The following is a 15,000-nucleotide window of genomic DNA, read 5'->3' as shown; positions in this document are numbered from 1 at the left end:
GTGTGCATATATGTATGTATGCATGTATATATGTGCATACATAAACACATACACAAACACACACATATACAGATGCACATGCATACATGACAAGCTTCCACACAGTTTGCATCTACCAAACTCACTCACAAGGCATTGGTCCACCCAGAGTTTTAGTAGAAGACACTTGCCCAAAGTGTCATGCAGTGAGACTGAACTTGAAACCATGTGGTTTAAAGTGAGCTTCTGAGTGAAGCTCGCTTGGCAACCACATGTTTTCAGGTGTGCCTTATTAAAAAACAGTAAAAGCTCACAGTATTAGTAGTAAGTTATTTACTCATATGTAGTCTATTTCCATTACACTTAGCATTTCTCATTGAAGTTAACCCTGAGAGTAAATTTCTTTGAGCTGTAAACCTTAATTAAATATTATTATGTTAAATGTTAACAAAAACTGATTTGGAATATAACATTTGAAAACTTGGATGAGTTATTGTGAGTGATGTGATTGACTGTTTAGAATTTAAACCAGTTATATCTGGCCCAAATATCCTACTTGTTTTAAGTTGAAACCAGCTAGATCTGGCCTTTCACACCTCCTCTACAATGTCATTCTAAAAGTAAACAATCACTTAATTTGAAATGATGGAGCTACAACATAATACATAATTAATTGAAATGAATGAATAAATAAGCATAATATTTGATAAAGTAATCTGGATGCTGAAGGGTTAAAGGAGGGTACAATATGAGATTAAGCTGATGAAATATGAACCACATTTTTACAGGTTCAAAATTTAATCTAGCCTACCACTACACACATATACCTTCATAAATTCATTACATTTTGTTCCACACTTGACCCACACCCCACTACATCTTTCTTCCTGCTCTCTTTTTCCAATTACCCGCTTCTCCTCCATACAATGTAACAATCAACATCTTATATTTTCCTGTTCTTTTCAAAGAAGACTAATTACAACCAATCAAAAAATATATTACTTCTTCACCCCAAACACCAGCAGAGAGAAAAAAAAAAGAAAAAAACCTTTCACAACCAATCAATATTTTTTTTATCAAATACTTTGTGATTATGAGTAAGTCCTACATTTTTTTTATTGCTGCTAACATGTCAAAAGGTGAAAGCAAGTGAAAGCCTCTGAATTGGGACAACCAGCTTTACTTAACCCTTTTGATACCAATTAGCTCCTAGGTCTATAATACAAACTTGCTGTTTTAAAGAGGTCAAAATTAAAACCTTCCATGAAAATTTCCTGTTGATATATTTCAAATGCTAGTTTGATAATGACAAAGTTATTTTACTAAATTTATCAACATTTAAAAGAATCAATTGAAACAAATGCAGTGTATTTCAACAGAAATATGGTAAAACGCAGGTTTAAGTTATCTAAATTAAAACCTTCCATCAAGATTTTATGTTTATTCATGATTCAAATATCAACTTAATAATGACAAAATTATTTTGCTAAATTCTTCATTTTCGAAATGAGTGGAAACAAAGGCAATATAATTTTAACAGAAACATGGTAACAGAAGTGTTAAATTCTAACTCAATCACTTCATAAATTGATTGATCAATCACTCAGTTTCTTTATCTATAACTATATATATCTCTCTACCAGGCTTTAGTCAATGCAGAGCTATGATAGAGCACAAATGCTCGTAGTTGTATGCAATACAATTTAACCCAGAAATATGTAAATCTCTCTACACAGCTATTACCATCATCATCATCATCGTCGTTTTAACATCCACTTTTCCATGCTTGCATGGGTTGGACAGAATTTTCATTGAGGTAAAGTTCATGTATCTAGATGTGTTTCCTATTTCCATGTAAAGTGATATTTCTCTATGACCAGACATGGTTTTATGAAAGAGGAATGAAAGACACTGCTTGAATGATAACATTCATTTGCAACGATCATGTAATGTCAAAATAAGTAGACAACAATACACTGACACAAACACACATATTTTGCTAACACATTCTTTTTTTTTTTTAATGCATTGCATTACCTCAATCTCTTAAACAACTTGCAAGTAATCACCTCTGGTCTATGATACAAAAATATCAGCTTTAACCCTTTCATTACTGTATTTATTTTGAGATGCTCTGTGTTTCTTTCAATTATTTTAAATATAACAAAGAATTTAGTAAAACAACTTAGTTATCATTAAGTTAGTGTTAGGAACATAAATTGTGGCAAAGGTTTGGTGGAAGATTTTAATTAAAAAATTATGAAAACAAGACATTTGTACTACAGAGCCAGAGCTGGTTTCAGCCAGGTTGGTAACGAAAGGGTTAATAAAATCACATCTAAATTTGAACCTTTCTCCATAATTTGAGATAAGAATGTTTTATGTTATGTCTGAAACATTGGCTAAATATGATAATTTTTACTTCCGTACAAAAACCAGAAATATGGAAGGAGTGAGGAATGGAACAAGTAATTATATCAATCCTGAACTTGACTGGCGCTTTATTGATCCCATGGAAGGATGAAAGGCAAAGTTGACTCCAGCAGGAATGCAAAGAGCTAGAACAAATACTGCAAATGTATTTTGTTCAAACCTTTAGCAAGCAGGCATGGTTGTGTGACTAAGGAACTTGCTTTGCAACCAGATTATTTAGGGTTCAAGCCCACTTTGTTTAGGGTTCAAGTGTTTTCTACTATAGCTCTCAGCTGATCAATGCCTTGGGTATGAATTTGTTAGATAGAAACTGTGTGGAATCCCTGTGTGTGGTGTGTGTGTGTGTGTGTGTGTGTGTGCAGATGTGTATATGTCATTGTGTTTGTCCCACCCACTGCTTGACACCAGTGTTGGTTTGTTTATGTCCCCATAACTAAGCAGTTTGGCAAATCAGATCTATAGAATAAGTGCTAGGCTTAAAAACTAAGTAGTGGGGTCAATTTGCTTGACTAAACCCTTCTGGTACTACAGCATGGCTGCAGCTCAATGATTGAAACAAATAAAAGAAATAGTTAATATTGCAAAACACTTTGTCCAAAACTTTAACCATTCAACAGATTCTCCAGATTACATCACAATTTAATAACGAAATGGTTAAGTAATTTACTATCTCTAAATTCAACATTGTAACTAAAACCCTTTTAGGGTGAATTTTATTAACCCTTTGCCCATTCAAAGCATTTTCATAAACTTGTCCTAAACACCCATGCTTATTTCTTTTACTTGTTTCAGTCATTAGACTCTGGCCATGCTGGGGCACTACCTCGAAGAACTTTTTAGTTGAATGAATTCACCTCAGTATTTATTTTTTTTAAAGCCTTGTATTTATTCTATCAGTCACTTTTGACAAACTGTTAAGTTACAAGGACATAGACACACCAACACCAGTTGTCAATTGGTGGTTGGACACACACACACACACACACACACACACCACACACACACACACACACATACACACAATGGGCTTCTTTGAGTTTCTGTCTACCAATTCCACTCACAAGGCTTTATTTAGCCTGAGGTTATAGTAGAAGACACTTGCCCAAGGTGCCATGCAGTGGGACTGAACCTGGAATCATGTGGTTGGGAAGTAAACTTTTTACTACACAACCAGGCCTGTGTCTAACTTTTAGCCAGTCCTTATTTCAAAAAATTCTGAGTAATATAAAGCCTTCCTTTCATATATTCCAAATTACTCTGGTGGTTGTAAAAAATTGGGAATGTGTATCATATATGCTGCATGGATGTCATGGAAAGATGTCCTGTGTATTACATATGATAAATAGGAAAGGCAAAGGGTTAAAATCTGATCACAAAATGGCTAGTGATAAATATTTGGAATATAAAAAAGAAATTGTTTTTAAATCTTATCTAAGAGCTTACAAAAATAGGATTGGCTTTTTTTTTCCTCTCTGCTACCAGTGTACGTAGTTGGAATCAATCCAAATATGGCAAAAGTGAAACTATTTAATTGGTATAAAAAGAAATTAAGATGATTCAACAACAAAAATAACCCCTACTAAAAAGAAAACAAAAAAAAAACAAACAAAAAAGGCATTTAATAATAATAATAATAATAATAATAATAATAGCAGCAACAAAAATTAATAATAATGATAATAATAATGATGATGATGATAAGAATAATGTTGATGATAATAATTATTATTATTAAATTTACCAAGATAGTTATCAAAAGAAAAAAGGGGAAGAAGAAAAAAGAAAGAGAAAAAACCCCACACATTCTTAGCCACTCCAAATTAATCCCTTTCATGCACAAAGGAAAATAATTTTGTTAGAGTTTTTGTGCTTATTTCAAGCTGTGAATCAATACGTTGCATGGCTATATAATCAGGCACCAGAAAACATCGATATCATGGAGTTTGGACACAATGCCTTTTTGCACAGAGCTGTGTTATCAGACGGGGGAGGGGAGGAACCAAAAAAAAAAAAAACGTCCAACACCCCAACTATAAAAAAACCCACCCTGTATAGTCAGCACTATTGCATTCATAGAACTTACAATACAATATACTACTGTTGGCAGTATATAGCAAGAAATGCCTTGGAATAAATTTAAAATTAGTTCTCTATTAAAAAGAAACAAACAATTAACAATGAAATCAATTGTTGCTTTGATTTGCTTTAACTTTTGGTGAAAACATTTTAATAGGTTTTAATAACAAAGTGATGTTTACAAGGAGTGGTTGGTGGTCACGAGAGCTGGATGGGATGTATATAGTTAGATAATAACATAGTAACAGTCAGTTGGTGGGTTATAAAAAGACATAGAGGAAATTATGGTTAAATAAGTAGATTAAAGGGAGATTCAGGATTAAGACATCTAAACCAGGATAATCTTTAAGAAACATGAATAAAAGGAAAGAAGGGAAATCCATAGAATATGAAAAAATAAAGGTAGTAGAAAAGGAAAGCGATTTTAAATGAGAATTAAAGTAAAAAATAAGCAAATTGGTGAGAGAGAATAAGGGAGAAGGAGAGGAGATAGAGAGAAAGAGAGTTTGTTATATTTCTTTTATTTATTTATTTACTTGTTTCTGTCATTGGACTATGGCCATGCAACAACATCGACCTTCCAGAACAGTGGCTCCCAACCTTTCCATGATCAAGGTCTTTTATCATCATCATCATCATCACCATCATCATTTTATCATCCACTTGAAATTTTAAAGTGTTTCCATTATTTTGTCCAACCCCTGTATACACACACACACACACACACACATGTAAAATCTATGCCAAAACTAACCTTGCCTGTGCTGGTGCCATGTAAAAAGCACTCAGTTCAATATATAGGGTGGTTGGTGTTAGGAAGGGCATCCAGCTGCAAAAACCATGCCAAAACAGACACAGGAGCCTAGTGTAGTCTTCTACCTGGCTGGTTCCTGTCGAACTGTCAAATCCATGTCAGCATGGAAGACAGATGTTAAATGATGACACACATACACACGCACACACACACATATTGTTGTCTTTGTCTATAGTAGTGGCAATATCATTTTAACAGTCAAACCAATTCTACTATATGGCACAGAAACCTGGACGTTATCAAAGAAGCTTGAGAGGCGGTTGGATGGAATCTACACTCGCCTCCTTATGAGAGCTCAAAATCTCTTGTGGAAGCGTCATCCAACCAAAGCACAAATATATAGGAAACTACCACCTGTGTCATCTCTTGTGAAAGGTAGGAGAGTCCAGTTTGCTGGACATTGTTGTAGAGCTGAAAAAGAGGTAATTTCTACTCTTCTCCTCTGGAAGCCATCTACTCGCGATACCAGAGGGTGCACACTCTCCTACCCTGATGTAATCTCCTGGGATACAGGCATCAAGCAACAGGACCTCCGTAATGCTATGATGGACCGTGAAGTCTGGCGTAGCATGGTAAATTCCATTGTCTCAAACAATGATGATGATGATCATCATTCTAACACCCACTTTTCTATGGAGACAGAATTTCTATTTCTACAGCCGAATGCCCTTGCTGTCACCAATCCTTTGCCTGTTTTGAAGCATGGTAATATTTCCCCATGACCAAACATGCTTTTGCAGAGTATTGAAAATGAATGACAGTGCTTGTATGATAGTAACACTCATTTACAACTATCACATGATGTCAAGACAAAGAGATACACACACACACATACACACATGATGAGTTTCTTTCAGTTTCTGTTTATCAAATTCACTCACTGTGGTTTGGTTGACCTAGAGCCATAGTAGAAAATACTCACCCAATGTATCATGCATTGAGACTGAACCAAAAGCCATGTGATTTGGAAGAAAAGTTGTTAACCACACATCTACACTTGCACCTCTTTCATGTATACATTACACACACACACATGCACATATACATACACACACATATAAAGAGTAAGACGACAATTATATACACCAGAAGCAGTAAAGATCGGTAAAACAGCTATCTTTTGTCATTAGTTCACTGCAGTATAAATGTTAGCAATAATCTTTAAAAAAAAATGATAATGTAAAATCAAGAAAGCAACAGAAATTGCTTCAAGAAAGAAACAACAATTTCTCAAAGAAATATATTAATTTAGTTTCTTTATTTATTCAATTAGTCATTTATTTGTTTTTTTTTCTTCTTCTCAAATGTGAAAACATTTGAGCTCATCTCAAGAGATCCAATTATTAAGAAAAAAACATCCATAAACCATAAATAATCTATTTATTCTTATCAGATTTTTAACTACGCAAACCTAACTTATTCAAAATTAATCAACCAGTTTTGATATGATATAATATGCTGTGTGAATACACAGAGATGTGCATGTATGTATGTACATATATATAAGTGTGAGAGTGTATTTATGTGTATTGTGTGAATTGTGTTTTAAAAATGAGTATAAGGTGTCAAAATCACATTGATATCTGATTGACAGCTGAGGAGGGGAGTTCCCCGACTTTGTTAAATATGTTTTACATTCTTGTTAAACAATATACTCACTCTCATTGATTTGTCTGCTTTGTTTTACTTAGGACGAAGAAGATCCTAATTTAATCTTAATGTTTCATGGTAGAGTGTGAATTAGGGATAAGTTGGAAATTTTTTATACCAAGGTGGTTCTGGTTTGCAAATAGTTATAGTTTATGAAGATTGAAATGGAATTATATAGCAGATACGAAACATACATGTGTGTGTGTGTGTGTGTGTATGTATGTGTATGTACATATATATATATATATATGTGTGTGTGTGTGTGTGTGTGTGTGTGTGTGTGTGTATGCAAATTCATATATTTCTAATCAGGCAAAACTTACAAAATTGAGTCAAGAGGCTAGAGTTTTGCACACACCACTTAATAATTCCATTTGTTCTCATATTATATGCATATATATATGAGTATATATACATACATATCCACTCACATGCATATACACACATATATATATATATGTATATATATATATACATATATATATGTGTGTGTATATATATATATACATATACATATATATGAATGAATATATATTACTATATGTATATGAACACGCATACGTGTATAAATATATATGCATATACACATACATACACCAACACATTCATACACATGTAAGTATACATAAATACATACATCTCCCCCCCCCCCAATATAAATATGAACTTGGCACTTGGCAAAAAACAAACCAAAACAAAAACAGTAAAACCGGAAATTACCCAATCAATAGACATAACACAGTGATTGTTTCTAATTCATCTCAATTACTATTATTTGTGTAGATAAAAAAAACAACAACACAAAACAATAATAATAATACAAAAATGACACACAGAAGATGAGGTTAATAGTCTACTGATTTGCACTGGTCACCATTCTTCTACAGAAATTACCATAATTTCTTATTTCTTCATAGAGCTACTGCCAGAGTTTCAGACTAATTTTAAACCATTTTAGCAAATTATTAGTAATATTGGTTTCAAATTTTGGCACAAGGCCAGCAAGTTTTGGGAAGTAGGAGGCTGATTACATCGACTCCCAGTGTTCAACTGGTACTTATTTCATCAACCCTGAAAGGATGAAAGGCAAAGTTGACCTCAGTGGAATTTGAACTCAGAATGTAAAGATGGACAAAATACTGCTTAAAGAACATTGGAAAATATACATAAATACATACATCTTCCCCCCTCCCCAATGTACCAGTTTAATAAACAGGTCAGTATCATCAACTCCTTGCAGAGTATGTAGCCTTGTGCGTATGTTAGAAATTAATATTACTTATTTATAAGGCAATGAGCAGGCAGAATTGTTAGTGTCCCAGATAAAATACTTAACCCTTTAGTGTTTGCATTATTCTACCAAAATTAATGCTTTTTCATCCACTTTGTTTTGAACTAATCATACATTGTCTTGTAACTATGAGATTTTGATGAGGTAGCTGTTAATTTTTAAAATGATATTGTAGGGTTGGTGTGAGAGGTCAGACATGGTCAGTTTGAACATAAAACAGGCAGAATACTTTTGGCTGGATATGGCCGGTATAAATGCTAAAGGGTTAAAGTTTGTAGAAAACCCTCCGCCCTTTCTCAGTTTGAGTTCTGAATAAAGATGTATTCCTATCTTTGATTTGCATAAGCATTTTTTTCATTTGTTTTGGGATTTTCCTGTGCCCAGTCATAAAAACTAAATCCCTTTTCATTGAACTATATCATCTTCTACCTTTAGCTCGCTTCAGTCATTGGACTGCAACCATGCTGAGCCATAGCCTATATATATATATATATATATATATATATATCTCTTCTCTTTTTCTCTTTTACTTGTTTCAGTCATTTGACTGCGGCCATGCTGGAGCACCGCCTTTAATCGAGCAAATCGACCCCGGGACTTATTCTTTATAAGCCCAGTACTTATTCTATCGGTCTCTTTTTTGCCGAACCGCTAAGTGACGGGGACGTAAACACACCAGCATCGGTTGTCAAGCGATGCTAGGGGGACAAACCACAGACACACAAACACACACATATATTATATTACATATACGACAGGCTTCTTTCAGTTTCCGTCTACCAACTCCACTCACAAGCATTGGTCGGCCCGGAAAAATATGGAACGCTTCACGAATTTGCGTGTCATCCTTGCGCAGGGGCCATGCTAATCTTCTCTGTATCGTTCCAATTTTAGAATATGTACCGCCGTAGCTAGTATATATATATATATGAAATTTAAATTAGAGATAAAACCACTATTATGCAATTCAAACAATGACAGACAGAAGCAAAGACATGAATAACAAAAAAAAAATATTTTTATATAACATATAACTAGATCACAAAAAGTATAAAAATGAATAATCATTATATATACTTTTTGTGATCTAGTTATATGTTTTATAAAAATATTTTTTATTTGTTATTTATGTTTTGGTTTATGTCTGTCATTGTTTGAATTGCATAATAGTAGTTTTATCTCTAATTTAAATTTTATATATTTATATTGTGAAATTTGATTTAATACTAAATTGAATTTTTCCCTGTAAGTTTGGAGTTATACTCCCTATTATTATTATTATTATTATTATTATTATAATTATTATATATACATACAGAGTCCCTCACAAAATGTATACACACTTTAGGAAAGGAAAAATCTGTATAAGAACTTCAATAAATATAGATACCTCTTTCAATGTTTTATCAAATTGCAATAACACTAAATTAAAATATCTATACAGATTTTTCCTTTCTTGAAGTGTGTATACCTGTTTTGGTGAACTCTGTATGTATGAATGAATATATATATATATATACTAGCAGTATCGCCCGGCGTTGCTCAGGTTTGTAAGGAATAACTATAAAGCATTTTTAGAGAGTTATAGCCCAAAAAAGCAAAAAATGGAAAAAAATGATGGTAAATTTTTTTTGAGAGTTAAAAAAGGTGGAGTTGCGTCCCCTAGACGGTCTGTGGTTTGGGTTCTGATTCTCGACCCCATGTCGAATTTATCGATTTTTTCAGAACTGGGGGAACTTTTCAAAATTTTCGCTGCGTTAGTTTTGAATTATGACATTGGGCTATGTGTGTGTCAAGTTTCATCAGAATCGGTGAAAGCCGTGGTCAGAGTGAGGGTACGAGAAAACAGACACACAGAAAACGCACAGACAAACTATCCGTTTTATATAGAGAGATAATTAGTGAATGGAAGAAATGGAGTTGAACGAAGATTGCACAGAATTCCTTTTATTACATTCTACACATGTTTCAAAGATAATTCATCTTTCCATTTCAACAAACATATTATATATATATATATATATATATATATATATACGTATATACATACATATACATATATAGGAGTACTCCATCAGAAGAAATACTATCAAGCATTTTGTCTGATATGATAATAATTCTGCCAACACACTGCCTTTTTCAAGAATGAAAGGTAAAAGCAACTGTGGCAGGATTTGAACTTAGAGCCCAGAAGGACGGACCCAAGTACTATGAGGTATTTGATCTAATGCTCTAATTATGCTAACCAATTTGCTGCCATGTACCAACAGAGAGAATACCTAAATTTCTACAGATCGATTTTTAGATATAAATTTTTCTTCCCTTGTCACATCACCACACACACACACACACACACGCAAACATGCAAACACTAATACATACTTACGCTCATACACACATATGAGCCCATACACACTAACAGACACACATTAAGACAAATATACACCCACTCTATTACAAACATAGTCAGTCATTCACATACATATATACACAAACACACACAGACATATACAGACGCTCACTCACTAACCCACTCAATCGCTCACACACACACTAACCCCCACACATACACCCTCCTGCTCACACACACTAACCCACAAACACACACTCACTCACACACACTAACCTACAAACACACACTCACTCACACACACTAACCCACAAACACACACTCACTTACACACACTAACCCACAAACACACACTCACTCACACACACTAACCCACAAACACACTCACTCACACATGCACTAACACACAAGCACATATACTCACCCACACACACATTTACACAAACACATACATACTCACAACACACACACACATTCAGAAATGCACTAATAAGCACACACATACACAGACATATATAATATACAGGAGTAAAGTTAGCAAGTGAAGTGAAACTTATCAAATCTGTTTGTAAATTTCTTAAATGTCTTGCATCTCTTCACAGTACGTTGAACTACAAAATACCAAAGTATTAACATTTTTCACCACAATGTCGGCTGGCTTTGATCATATTGCCAAAGTAAGTATTCCTGGTGTCAAAGAACCATGTCTTGTTCCTCGTTGCATGACATCAAATAAAATAATGATCAAATATGGTGAAACTTAAAAAGCAATTCAAAAATTCTATGTACAGCATTGCTGCTGCTACTGCCGCTGCTGCAGCAATTGTTGTTGTTGTTTAGCCCTAGGATGCCCTTCAATGAGCAGGAGTATGAAGAAAGATGGTCATGACTAGATTTCCCTGACTACATCATCCAGTCTGTCCTCCCATTTTTAAGGGGTAGGGTGTGATTTAATGGAGGTTTGGATGCTGTTTCTAGGAAACTAGGCAACAAAGTTGAAAATTCATCGGAAAACTGTGGCATGTGGGACTTTCTGAATGGTATGCATAACAAAAAATTACCTTAAATTTTTTATGTAGTGGGGTCTGTCTTATGATGAATCATGTCCCATGTGGCCCACTTCTCAAAGAAGGTTGCTATGCCTGATGTAGAAGCTAACTCATTGGGTTGTTCATGTTGTTGTTTAGTGTTGAGCAGGACTATGATGCAACGTTGTTAACCCTAGATTTCCCAAACAACATCAACCAGTCTGTTCTTCCCATTTTTAGGAGGCAGGATGTGAAGCAAAGAAAGTTTGACTGCTATTTCTAGCAGATTGGATGACAATGTAGAAGCTGTCTAATTGGCTCATACTTGTTGTTACTGTTGTATATGATGTTGTTTAGCCCTAGGATGTCCTTCATTGAGTAGGACTATGCAGAAACGTGGTAAACACTAGATTTCCCTGACCACATCAACCAATCTATTCCTTCCATTTTTAAGAGGTAGGGTGTGAAGTGAAGGAAGTTTGGCAGCTATTTCTAGTAAACTGGATGATAATGTAGAAGCTGCCTAAGTGGCTTGTACTCGTTATTGTTATTACTGTACATGTTTAGTCCTAAGATATCCTACATTGAGCAGGGCTACGATGAAACATTGTCAAAACTAGACTTCCAGTTTGTCTTCCATCTTCTAAGAGGTAGGGTGTGATTTAAAAGAGGTTTAGCTGCTATTGTTAACAAACTGGTTGACAATGTTGAAGCTACCTCATTGGCTTGTACTTTCTGTTATTGTACATATTATTTAGCCTTAGGATATCCGTCACTGAACAGGACTAAGACGAAATGTGGCCAAAACTAAATTTCCAGTCTGTCCTCCCAATTTCTAAGACGTAGGGTGTGATTTGAAGGAGGTTTGGTTGCTTTTTCTAGCAAATTGTGCAACTAGGTTGGGGTGTATATGTTGTTGTTGCTATTGTTTAGCTCTAGGTCTGCTCTGAATTAATACTATGTTTTAAAATTTTAAAAAGAATTTAGAAAAAAATGGAAAAGTACTTTGTATGTTTAATCAATCATATTACTTCATTTTATTAATCATAGCTGTGTAGAACAAAATAATGAATAACGTTTTTTCCAAGACACTCAAACATTTGTCTGGGCTTTCTAAAGCCTTAAATTATGATGCCCTTCCTGTCACTAACCCATACTTGTTTCCAAGTAAGGTAATATTTCCTGTGGGTGGACATGTTTTTCACTGAAGATTGGAAGCAAAGGACACTGCATGCAGGACAAAGTTGCTCATTTTACAATTATCACAATGCGAAGACAAGGAGATTCAAACACACAAACATCCATATGCACACACACAGGAATTGAAAAATTCTGTCTCACTGAGATTATTCTGGCAATTGGAAAAAAATTTCCTTCTTGGGGTAATTATCACATTAACTGAAACTTAGCAGTAGCACTGCATATATCCAGTCACTCTGCATACTGTTTAATTAAGAGGAAATATAATTTTTTTTTTTTTGCATTTTTACAATATTCCATAATTAAACTTTAATATTTAGCACTCATGTTATCTAAATAACCTTAGACCTGCCCACCACAACAGAATTGAGATCCTAAAACCATAGTACCATGTAAAAGTGTTGGTGTGGTTGCTGGTGCCATGTAAAAAAAATACTGGTGCTGGTGTCACATAAAAAAGTATCCTGTACACTCTGTGGAGAGGTTTGCATTAGGAAGGGCATCCAGTCATAGAAACCAAGCTAAACCAGACAATAGAACCTTGTGCAGCCTCTGACCTTACCAGTTCCTGTCAAGCAATCCAATCCATGCCATTAGAGAAAACAGACATTAAATGATGATGCTGGTGATGATGAAACCATGTCAAAGATACAGAATAGAATATTTTCTCAGATTATGAAAATATACTAGTAGTGGTGCATATGGTGACTGTGCGAAGTTTACGGTGATCCACTGGTGGTACATGTGGTTAACATGTTAAAATCTAAAACTCTCAAGCAAAGGGGATAACTTTAAAGAGAATATAAAGAGCTAGAAGAAGTGCTGCAAAGTATTTTGTCTGACATGCTAATGATTCTATCAGCTCACCACCTTCTAATCATGGGGATTAGAAAGGGGGGAAAATCTGATAAGAAAGAAAAAATACTGCAAATATAACTCACCCATTATAACTAACTAGGATTAGTTAGCAAAACAATAAAATCTATCAGCAATTGGAAAGCTTTAAGATTGACAACGTTCCTAATATCTGGCAGAAATACTTAACAAATACTCATGAATCCAAGGAAACAGCATTCATAGAATTAGTTAAAAGACCAGGATCAATACTGGATTAGTTATGAGGGGAAAATATTGCAGGTTTCCCCACCAACCCATCCCACCCCATAAAAACATCAAAATCCCCTGAGGCTCTCAAAATACAGGTCTCTGGATATATATATATATATATATATATAAAAGCCCTTACAACTACTGTATTCTCACCTGGAAAGCAATAATCTTGGACCAGAGAAACAGAAATAATGCTAGACAGAGGTGCATGATTATAAATTGCAGTTACTGGTGAATTGGGTAAATTTTAAATATAACAAATCCTAAAGTCTGTTACATTGACTGAAGTACTTGACCAGCACTTTATTTTACTAGCTCCGAAACGATGAAAGGTGAAGTTGATCTCAGTAGAATTTGAACTCAGAATGCAAAGAGCTTGAAGTGATGCTGCTAAGCATTTTGTCCCATGAGCTAACAATTCTGTCAGTTTGCCACTTTAAAATAAGTATAGATGAAGCAAAATTTGTAAAAGTTTTTAAAATAAGAGACAAATAAACTAACACTGAAAATATAAAATTAGATTTAGTCACTGGAATCAGAGAATCAGAAGAGAACTACACAATCAAATACTTAGGAGTGATAAAACTGATAAAGAAACAACATACAGAAACGAAAGTGAAAGTTAAAAAATTGCAGAAAAGTCAGACTAATATTCAAAACTGAATTCATTTCTAGAAATAAGATAAAGCTAACTGCAGCGAAGAAAATGTTTTAGATAAGAGCAAAACAACAGTTGAAAAAGTACTGGCATTGATTTGATTGGCTGCCCTCCTACTAGTACAAACGTAACAAATTATTATTATTGCTGCTGCTGCTGTTGCTGTTGTTGTTGTTGTTATTATTATTATTATCATCATTATTATTACTGAGGCAGCAGAACTGTTTAGCACACTGGATAAATTGTTCAGTGGCATTTCGTCTGCCCTTAGGTTTTGAGCTCAGATTCTGTTGAGGTCAGCTTTGCTTTACATTCTTGGAGGTGTCAATGAAATAAGTGCCAATCAAGTACTGGGGTTGATGTAACCAACTTACCCCTTTTCCCAAAATTTCAGGCATTGTGCCTATAGTA

The 15,000-nt window shown here is 34.3% G+C and overlaps 1 protein-coding gene and 1 non-coding gene across 6 annotated transcripts in view; both read right to left on the bottom strand.

The window, feature by feature from the left end:
• Positions 1-15,000, bottom strand: part of LOC115224851 (transcription factor mef2A-like) — a 784,816-nt gene that overhangs the window by 213,963 nt on the left and 555,853 nt on the right. The window lies entirely within an intron of this gene.
• Positions 9,055-9,161, bottom strand: LOC115224925. The gene has a single exon (XR_003882906.1). It is a non-coding gene; the product is annotated as a U6 spliceosomal RNA (small nuclear RNA).

Source organism: Octopus sinensis, linkage group LG26, assembly GCF_006345805.1.
Source record: "Octopus sinensis linkage group LG26, ASM634580v1, whole genome shotgun sequence".
Taxonomy (NCBI): domain Eukaryota; kingdom Metazoa; phylum Mollusca; class Cephalopoda; order Octopoda; family Octopodidae; genus Octopus; species Octopus sinensis.
Note: the sequence above shows the minus strand (reverse complement) of the source record. Positions and strands in the feature narration are given on the sequence as shown.